The sequence below is a fragment of the Armigeres subalbatus genome, chromosome 3 (genome assembly GCF_024139115.2).
Source record: "Armigeres subalbatus isolate Guangzhou_Male chromosome 3, GZ_Asu_2, whole genome shotgun sequence".
NCBI lineage: Eukaryota > Metazoa > Arthropoda > Insecta > Diptera > Culicidae > Armigeres > Armigeres subalbatus.
In genome coordinates, this window is record NC_085141.1 from 397503783 (window position 1) to 397515158 (window position 11376).

Sequence of the window (11376 nt, forward strand, 5' to 3'; positions counted from 1 at the left end):
CGCCACCACGATCAGACCGAAGAATTTTCGGTTTACATCCAAACTGCGTTTTCGCTCTCTCGACGAACTCTTTAAGCTTCTCCAACGTATCCGACTTTCTTCGCACTATATAAACTACAGTGAATCTACTGTAGTCATCTATGAAGGTAAGGAAATACCTTCGACCACCCAACGTCGCCGTTCGCATGGGACCGCAGATATCCGTATGAACTAGATCCATTACTGCCAATGACTTGCGTTCTGATTCCTTCGGAAAGGTACTTCTGTGCATTTTTCCTCTTATGCACACTTCACAAACATCATCACACTTGCACTCATCAACTTTGAAATCATCGGCTAATACACACATCTTCTGAACGGCTTCGCAACTCCTATGGCCTAATCGATGATGCCATTCATGAATACAATCACTTTTCTTTTGAACGTTTGACGCTAATTCATCTGACACTCGCATTACAAACAAATTGTGTTGAAGGTCCGCGTAAGCACCGACAACTCCATCACGAGCGACTGCGGCACCCTTGTCATCGAATGTTAACACGTAACCTTTGTTCACAAGCATTTTTACCGACAACAGATTACTGTTCATTTCTGGAACGAATAGTACTTCCTCCATCAAAATCATCCGAGCTCTCTTTTTGTCATCCAGCACTTTAATCATACCGCGTCCTCGACCTTTTGAAACTACTTTGGCTCCATTAGCAACGTATACAACCTCTTTTACACTTTCATCAAGGCTATCGAAAAAACCGCGATGGTTTACTATATGGCAAGTAGCACCTGAATCCAACAGCCACAGCTTGTCAGACGACTCGGAATATGCAGTAAGAAACGCCCATTGATTATCCTTAATAGGCACGTTCACTGCACTATGCACTTTTTCTTCATCCTGTCTTGCGTACTTGTTCTTCTTCCACTCTTTAAACTTTTCACATTCCGCTTTTCTATGTCCAGACTTTTTGCAGAAAAAACACTTAATATTATTTACATTGGACCCTGCATACAACACTGTTTCTGGATAGTCGTCATCTTCAGAACGGTCTTTTTTCTTCTGCCATTCATCTATCAGTTTCCCCTTGGCAAGGTTCAAAGTTAAATCTTCATCTGGGCGCGCCTCTAATGCAGTTACCAGAGTTTCGTACTCATCAGGTAAACTACTGAACAATATTGCGACGAGCCAGTGATCATCCAGTATCTTGTCTCCTTGCAAATCATTCAATTTTTCGAACAGTTCCGTAAGACAGCTAATATGCACTTCCATATCACCGCCTCTTTCGAGCCTGAGACGACAGATCTTCCGCATCAATGACACCTTCGTAGTGAGCGTACGTTTCACATGGAAATCCTCCAAATTTTTCCAAGCCTCTGCCGCAGATTTAGCTTTCCGTATGTGGATCAATTGACTGTCCTCTACTGCTAGTCCAATCGTGGCCATCGCCTGGTCATTCTTGCTGGTCCATTCGGTTGACACTTCTTCAGGCTCTGCTTTGCTGATGACGGTCCAATTACCTTCCTTCATCCGGAAACTCCAATTGTCGTAATTTGTTCCATTGAGCTTGGAGAACGACACAATTCTATCACCAGTAGCCATTCCCAACAAACATTCACTAGTTGAACTAACATCAGTGTGATGATTTAATTCAGCGCTGTGTTGAATTATGTCTGTACTATTTCTTATCACAACATCTGTTCAAGCTTTGTTCACACAATTTTGGCGAAGTTATACAACTACAACATCTCATTTTGAAAAACAACTTTATTAACTGATTCGTTAAACCTTTAATATGCATTTTACTAAGCCTCAATTCAGCTACATGTGAATTCTTCGAAAATAATAACGCATAGAAGGTAACATCATCAAGATCTCCAATGAGCGTATTTTGAAGCAATTGCTATTTTCATATAATCATTTTAAAATTTTCCTAAATCGGGTCTCGAACTGCTGTCATTTGATCATCCGCCGGTAACGCCGGTGTCATCCGCGCCATCCTTGATTAGTTAGATATGGCTCACTCAATGCATAACATAATTAATCTTATTGCTGAATATGAATCATAATTGAACTCTTATTCAATAAGTCGATCTGTCAAACTACAGTTTGTAAATAACTGAACAAGATTTTTATTTCAACCATTGTTCAGCCAGTCATAACCTTCGCACACTAGGAAAAATACGTAAAATAGTGTCGATAAACGATAAAATAAAATCCATTCCCAATGCTATTTATGAATTTATGAAAATAAAATCAAAGTATATTCGGCCTTCCTCAGAATCTCTTGATAAACGGTTGCGATATGATTGTCAAATGCTAAGATTATTCCAATAAAGATCAACATTCATGCGATAATATTGGGATTCCACAAAAGATATTTTAGTTACCAGATAAAAATTATCGCTGTCGTCGCTGTCCGGAACATCTTTTCATGGCGAGGATAGTGGATCTAAATGTCAATGATTGAAAAATACATACGACTTGACAGTTAGGTACCACACATGTTTTGGACAGCAGAACAAAGGGAACCGAAGCGACAATCTTTATCTGGTAACTAAACTATATTTTGATTCCACACATCAAAGATTCAATAATTCTCCGACCTTATTCAACGGCGTTCTATCCGGCTTTTAGTAAATTTATTTCCGCATGAATGCATGATTTTTTTATTGCTCCAGCAGTTTTGTTTGATATAATCTCCGACAGCTTAATAAATCACGAAAATAAAAAGCATGTCTTGAAAATAAATAATTATTTTATTGTCTTTTTATTGTCTTAATTGATTTATTTATGTCTATTTGTATTATTCAGTATCCATTTTTCCTATAAATCAAATTTTCCAGATCTAGAATCCAGATTTTCTCTCAAACTGAAAAAGCATGTTTTTTTCCACTGTGCGATAGATCAGATAAATGGGAAATCCAATGGTTAAGAAGGACAAAGGTTAAGAAGGATGTCTAAATGCTTGCTTATTAACTTACTATTCAAACTCAATTCGACCACCCTTTCAGAGCATCACATCATAGTCGAACAGAGAACTTTAAAATCATTAGTTCAGCACACTGTTTAACTTCCCCAATGTGCTGAAATGTGATAAAACGAAAACGTTAGTTTGACTTCAAATAAAGGTAGTAAACAAATAAATAGGTCATGTCGAATATTAGTTAGATTAAATGCTGAAATGAAATCCGTCTAGCGAATTATTCAGCATACATTTTATTCAGCTACGAATATCACAAATAAACAATAATTCAACCTAGATGCTTATTTGTAGCTTGTCGTTGTTTGTTGGGTTGTGATAACTAAACCGCCGCGACTTTATCCGCCCGATTTAACTGATAATTTTCAAATAACTTATTTTTTGATTCGGTTCCGTAGTTCCGCGCACTCATTCCGCCTACTCCGCTGGGCCCATAACCTATTGGCCAGAGACAGGATTTCGAATCATGAGGAAACTCGCAATTTACATGAAAAACGTGGATGATTTATTAGAATGAGAACACATTGAAGTTGTTTACATTTTTAGAATGTGTGGTAAAATTAAAAATAGAACAAATCATTAAAGAAGAACGTCAAAATACACATTAAATTTAGAAACAGAAAACTAAAAGTATTTTAACATTGTACGATCTGTGTTGCCATACGACAACATTTCTTTACTATACTGGGTGTCATTTAGATTTTTGGAAATCGAGAGCGTTACGCTGAAAGGGAAGATTTCTAACGTTACTAGCGCCTTTATCTTTTGATGGATTTTGAAGATTTATATATCAATCGACTCGGACACTCTCCAGCAATTTGCCAATTTCATTGAAACTTAAGGTTGTAAACGATAAGCTATTGAAACTTTCAATTTTTGTCAAAGCCAGTAAAAATTTCATATGTAACCATCTCGTGCATTCCTAACACGGACATCCGAATGCGCTGAGTCACGGGTCCACCGCAAGATTTTCTTTGTGTATAAAAGAAGCAGTGCGTGCCGTGTGTGCGAGTCATTACAATTCGTGACAGCAGCGCGTACTGACGGGCTTTTTGCTCGCGCATTTTTCGTTTCGTTCGCTCGTTCGCTGTGTTTACCTACACTGCATGCAGTCGCTAGCGGGAGAGCTGCCGGTGGGTGGTGGGTCTGCGAATATGCATGAAAGAAGAGGGCGTCTTTTTACCCTTCTTACACCCTAAGAAGGGTATAAAGATCGCTTGAAAAACAAACTTTTTATCCGAGGCTCGGAGACCCAAGTCGTATATACCAATCAACTCAGCTCGACGAACTGAGCACATGTATGTATGTGTGTGTGTGCGTGTGTGCGTGTGTGCGTTACAAAAATCTCACATCAAGATCTCAGCCGTCCGTGGACCGATTTGCACGATTTTAACACTAAACGAAAGCTATGACTTTGTCATTGTACAAGTTCAATTTTTTTTTGCAATCGGACATTTGGTTCCAGAGATATGTGAGAAATACGAACATGAAGTGTATTTTAATAAAACTAACAAAATAATATCACATAAATATCTCAGCCGTCTGTAAACCAATTTGCATGATTTTATCTTTAAACGAAAGCTATGACTTTGCCATTGAACCCATTGTATTTTGTTTTTGCAATTAGACATTGGGTTCCGGAGATATATCTGAAATACGAACATAAAGCATTAGACGTATCAACTTCACACATTGGTAAAATATGTCCCATCAAGATCTCAGTCGTCCTTGGACCGATTTGTGCGATTTTATCTTTAAACGAAAGCTATGTTTTTGTCATTGAACCCATTAATTTTTTTCTGCAATTGGAAATTCGGTTTCAGAGATATCTGTGAAATACGAATATGAGACATATTTTCAGACTACTAATGAAGAATTGTCACACCAATATCTCAGCCGTCTATGACCCGATTTGAACTCTTTTGGGCTTAAACAGAAGCTGTAATATTGCCATTTAAGGCGGCAAATCAAATCTGCAGTCTTTTTGTATTTTTAAAATTGTTAAATTTCCAGAAATATCCCTTTTTCTTTAAATCGTTAAAAGCATGATAATATCAGTTATTTTACATTCAATTGAAGGTCATATGCATAGAAATTGTAATATGCACTGGGCACACACAACCATTCAAAAGTGTAAGAAGGGTTGCGTTCACTGTAGGTGGATTAAGTCGGGTTTTTATTCTGTGCTTGATGATAGTCGGATGCAGTGGTATCGGTTGCGATGGATGCAATCGCCCATCGCATCGCTCGGAGTTCACGGCTAGAGGCCGATGATGGCTGAGGCAGAGATGACAGCGGTGGCGGAGGAAGAAGAATAAAATTAGCACAGAGAGATTTGGTCTGCTCATTCACGGAAACTGATTGGTTTCATACTCCACACCACATGATACCGGGATGGGTACGCGTCATGGCATATGACTGACCATATGTTAAGTTGTGCTTGGTACTAAACAGGACGTACATTTAAACATGGTTAAACATATTTAACAGTTCTGATTCCCCAGCAAAAAAAAAATCAACTACACTGATGAAAATAAAAATTTGATTAAAATAATTACTTTCATTCATCCGCAGAAGGCATTAACAATTAAAGATGCACAATAAGCAATAATGATAATATCCACTTTAGATTAAAAGTTTGGAGCCAAAACAAAGCCAAACAAACAACTTTTCGTTGCCATTTTAGCAGTACCTCCTATATTTTAATAGGGTTACTGCTCCTTGACTTGTTTCTTAATGTTGTGATTTTTTCAGCAATAAGCACGTATGTTAGTAAAAAGAAGCATAGAAATTGGTGCTGTATTTCTTTGTTTGGAAAACGGGACAGTTCCCTTAAAATAGCACATTTTGCATAAGTCTAAACATTTTATTAATAGAATTTTTAAACTTTAAATACTATCATCAATAAGGAATCTATGAATGCCCTACATTTGCTTAAGTAAATAAGGGCTCAATAGTTAAAAACAAAGCAATTCTAATTATATATTTAATTATTAGTTTTATTTTCAGAAGTTTTGAATTAACAAATTGCTAATAATTGTACACAGCATGGAAGTTGTCGTTTCCAATATCAATACCTATAATCAAATTCCATAAATCCAAAAGTTTTTTTTTTTTTTTTATTTCTTTATTATAGAGGTTTGCAGCCCTGGGCTGGCTCACCTCTTAGGCAAAAGTTATTAATTAAATGTAAATACGTTACGTTTATACAAGTCCTACGTCTACTCGCGGTTATGTTGAAAACATTACCCATTGCTCGTTTTTCAAAATGCAAATCATAATCACTTCGTGACAAGCGAAATTCTCTGTCGGTAGCAGCCCATGCGTTCCTTGCAGGGAGACGCTGCAAAACAATGTATAGACGTCTATCGTGCTCCAGCGGCAAATCATAAATTGGCTGATAGTGGCATCAGTAGCAGTGAAGTGGAAATTCATTTCAAAATTTTGATTTCCTGCGTGCGCGGTATGAAAACTCCTTTCCTCTTTGAGCCTGAAAAGGGCCGTTTTAAGTGGAGCTTGGGCTTGGCCAGCTCGATACGCTCGAAGATGTCGTTTACGAAGCTGTTTATGATGCTTATCGTCTTCGATGAGACGCCCTTGACGATAGTTATCTGAGCCTTGCTGCCGCCGCCCGTAGCAACCATCCTCGCTGTCACCTTTTCCGCAGCATTTCCACCGTCGATGTCAGGTTTGGCACTGCGATGAGGTTGCCCTTTATGCCAAACGTACTTTTGCCCCTTTGCCTTTTATTTCTCGTCCTCTCTTATGTGCTTTTCTCGTTAAATTTTACACTGGGGTCGTTTTTTACGCGGCTTTTTTTACGCGGATTTTGGAAATGGGAAATAATTTGTGAGAAGTGAGAAGCAAGAAGGGAGAAGTGAGGAGTGTGAAATGAGAAGCGAGAAGTAAGAAATAAGAAGATAGAAATGAGAAGTGACTAGTGAGAGCCGAGATGTAACTAGTGAGATGTGAGAAGGGTGAAGTGAGAAGTGGTAAATAAAAATCGAAAAGTGAGTAGTGAGAAGCAATAAGTGAGAAGTGACAAATGAGAAATTAGATACGATAAGTGAGATTTACGATAAAGGAAGTGAGAAGCTATAAGTGAGAAGTAGGAAGTACGAAGTGAAAAATGAGAAGTGCAAAGTAAGTAGTGTAAAGTGAGAAGTGAGGAGTAAGAAGTGAATAGTGGGAAGTAAGCACTGAGAAGTGAGAAACGATTGGTGTGAAACGAGAAGCAAAAAATGAGAAGTGAGGTCGAAGAAGTAAAAAGTGGATGAGAAGTAAGATGTGCGAAGTGAGAAGTGAAATGTGAAAAGTGAGAAATAGGAAGGGAGGAATGAGAAGTAAGAAAACGGTAGCGAGAAGTGAAATGTGAGATTTGGGAAGTGTGAAGTAAAGAATAATATGCGAGTAGTGAGAAGTAAAAGGTGAGCAGTGGAAAGAGATTGCTGAAAAGTGAAAAGTGAGAAGTAAATAGTGAGTAGTTAGATGTGAGAAAGCAAAATAGAGAAATAAAAAATGAGAAGTAATATGTAAGATGTGAGATGCAAGAAATGAGAAGGTAGAAATGAGAAATTAGAAGTGAGAAGTAAGAAGCGAGAAATGAGAAGTAAGAAGTGGGAAGTAAAAAGTGAAAAGTGAGAAGCGGGAAGTCAGAAGTGAGAGGCGAGAAGTGAATAGTGGGAAGTAAAAAATGAGATAAAAATGTAAGATTTGAAAAATGAGAAGTGAGAAACGAGAAGTGATAAGTGAGAGCCCAGAAATGAGAAGCTATAAGTGAGAAGTGAGAAATTCGATACGAGAAGTGAGATGTAAGATGTGAGAAGCGAGAAGTGATAAGTGAGAGCCGAGAAGTGGGTTGGAAGCAACAAATTCGAAGTGAGATTGAGAAGTGAGAAATTCAATACGAGAAGTGAGATGTAAGATCTGAGAAGTGAGAAACAAGAAGTGATAAGTGAGAGCCGAGAAGTGGGTTGGAAGCGACAAATTCGAAGTGAGAAATTCAATACGAGAAGTGAGATGTAAGATGTGAGAAGTGTGACGCGAGAAATGAGAAGTAAGAAGTCAGAATTAAATGGAGAGAACTCAGTTGTGAGAAGTTAGATGAGAGAGTTAGGAGCGAGAAATGAAAAGTAGTAAGATGTGGGAAGTGAATGCAAGAAGGGTGAAGTTAGAAGATAGAAGTAGGGAGTGAGAAGTGAAAAGCGAGAAGTGGGAAGTGAGAGGCACGAAGTGAATAGTGAGAAATGAGAAATGAGATAAAGATGTGATATGTAAAAAGCGAGAAGTGAGAAACGAGAAGTGATAAGTGAAAGCCGAGAAGTGAATTGTGAGAAGTGAGATATGAGAAGTAAGGAGTGAGAAATAAAAAGCAATATGTAAGATGTGAGAAGTGCGAAGCAAAAAGAGAGCTAAGTTAGAAGGGTGAAGTGAGGTGTGTGATGTGGAAAGTGAGATGCACATAATTGAGAAGTGAGAATCAAAAAGTGAGAAGGGAGAGGCGAGAAGTGAATAGTGAGAAGTGAGATGTAAAAAGTGAAAAAATTAGATAAATATGGAAGATGTGAGAAGTAAGAAGTGTACCACGCGAATTTGACGTCATACGTTCCATTGCTTGGATTTCAATCGTAACGTCATGCTCGTTTGGCTACACTAATTGAGAGTTCGTTTGGCTACACTCGTCTTGGCCTCAGCTCATCCATAGATCTTACAGTGCCTATAATCTAGGCTACCTTCAGATTTGGGTACAATATTTAGACCACTACCCGAGATGCGGGTCGTCGAGCAACTCGATAACATTATCTCGGCCTAAAAAAAGTGAAAGGCACCAACCAGACACAAGTCACCGGGCCGCAAGAGGGGACCTGCCGGTCAGTGCCATCGGCACAAGCGACCGAAAATCCCTAGCAGCTGGTCAGTAGCTCAAAGCGGAAGTCGAGCGCATCTCGACCCGCAAAGAAAGTTAAGGACAGAGTAGAGGCCTTGTTGGTGATATGCATAAGTACGCCGCCGTCGATGCAGGCGACTGAAAAGCTTTCGGCGCTGAAACAGGAGGCGCGAAGCGTCAGACGCACCAAGACTGGTGAAATGATCTTGGTGTTGAAACGTGGAGCGCAAGCTAGCGGGACGAGTGGACCAATCATAGCAGCACACAAGCTTCACATAGGTTGCTGCAACTCATATGTGACCAGATTTAGACACAATCAAGTTGCTGCATCCATTTTTGTCTGAATTGTGCTGCTCGGGAAGAGATCCACAAGATACCACAAGGAGCATGTAATATATTTGAAAAAGGTCGACAGACCTTTGTTTACGCGTGTAGGTCTAAAAGCCTTACTCAAGGATTTTATTCGGATAGCCTAGAAGTTATGTTGTGTACACATTCTATTCTATGTACTACAAGGTGCATGCACCATATATGAAATAGGTTGACAATGCATGCATCATATTTAAAACAGGTCCACAGACCTTTGGTTACGCGTTTAGAGCAAAGGCCTTACTCCATGAATTTATTGGATGGCTAAGAAGTTATTCTGCATACACAATACACATTCTATTCTATTTATGCTTTGTACACATTCTATTCTGTATAGCACAAGGAGCATGCAATATATTTGAAACAGGTTGATATACCTTTGGTTGCGCGCAAGGAATGTAATTGTCGCTGAAAAATGCAAAAACCAGCGACAAAAGAGAATAGCGATAACTCTTTGACCTCATCTGCAGAGGATAAAGACGATGTTACGTTCCGTTTTATTTGCAACAAACATGGAGAGGAATTTGATGTGAACTTTTTAAACTTTTAAAACATAAATATTGTGAATAGATGGTTAAGTTTATGTCTATACATTGATAACTGATACTTATTTAACCAAAAACATCATCGAAAACCGACTAGTTCTCAAAATGCGCGGCAGGCGATCATTGTCCTATTCTGTTGCAGTTTGGGACAAACGCTTATTGCGAGTTGAGTTTGTCCCAACATTTACAAGAGAGGACAATGTCGTTGTCATTAGCAATGTTGTTATTTTACATTCCTTGGTTACGCGAAAAAACAGCGAAAAACCGATTTTTATTAAAAATCGTTTTTACGCAATTTTTTCGGGATTTACGCGAATTTTTTCAAAAGTTTTTTTACGCGGTTTTTTACAAAGGTTAGGAAACACGTGAAAACCACGAAAAACTGATTTTTAGTGAAGTCGTTTTTTACGCGGAACGTATCCCCCGCGTAAAAACAGACCTCAGTGTATATTACAAAAGAAAGGTACCATAATCCACGGTTTATTCTGGAATTTTTGGAATCTTTAAACATTTTAGGGATAAAAAATAATTCTTGAAAGCTTAAGGAACAATTAGCAGACTTTTTCCTCAGAATCCTAGGAACCTCTATGATTAGTGTTTAAACTCTGATCAACTTTGATACCCCATTTTGCTAACGCACAGATATTGCCAGACAATTACGTCATACAAAACTACATATATGTAAACTACCGAATATTTGATGATATTTTTGTAGATCTAGAAATCCTACCGATCAGACTAAAAAGTGACTAAAATAATTACCTATATAATATTTTCGTACCATAATCATGGGTAGAACAATGCCTAGACTGTCCCACCAAGGAAGTTTCACGCGTAGGTCTTTTCTTATTTGTCCTACCCACTCCCGGCGCCACTGGTTACTAAAGATAATGTTATTTATGCATTTGTTTTATCCAAGACAAATGCTGGTCATAAACCACTGGATCCGAATTGGGTCCAACATAAACACAACCATGTCATGGTTGCCAGTTTAGATGAAATATATTACCGGATGTCAACTTCTAATTTTTGACTGCAAAATGACATGGCAATTCTTGATTGCAATTTAATGCAATTTAATTCGTCGCACCCTTCGTCTTGACCACGCCGGGATGAGAGTTTGTTCAGTCGAAAGGTTGCCATGATAAAAGATCGTCAAGGCGAAACGTCCTGCATAGAACGACAGGTCTTCTAGCGGTAGGCTGTCACATATCAACAGGTCGTGAGGGCTAGAGTATGGGCACAACAATTAATATAGAAGGCTTTCATGATGGTAATCTAAAGAACGATAATCATGAAGATTTTTTGAATGCCAGTAAATTTTTCCTGTTTCACGTCATTTGATAGTATCTAAGCTTAAAACTTTTCAGACGGTTTTGTTTATTTTTCCATCAAGTTTCCAACCCGTTTCACTCTTTATGTCGCAGCAGATAATTAGAAAACAATATTAAATTTATCCTCACCACCTATTCTTCACCGCAATTGTCAACATCCTCATTCTGCTTTTGTCCTGGATTCGTTCTAGCAGCAAAGTGCATCCCTATCACAGTGGTTGGGCCGTTGTTTGCAAGATGGACAGCGAATGCTTCGCTTTGAACCGTCA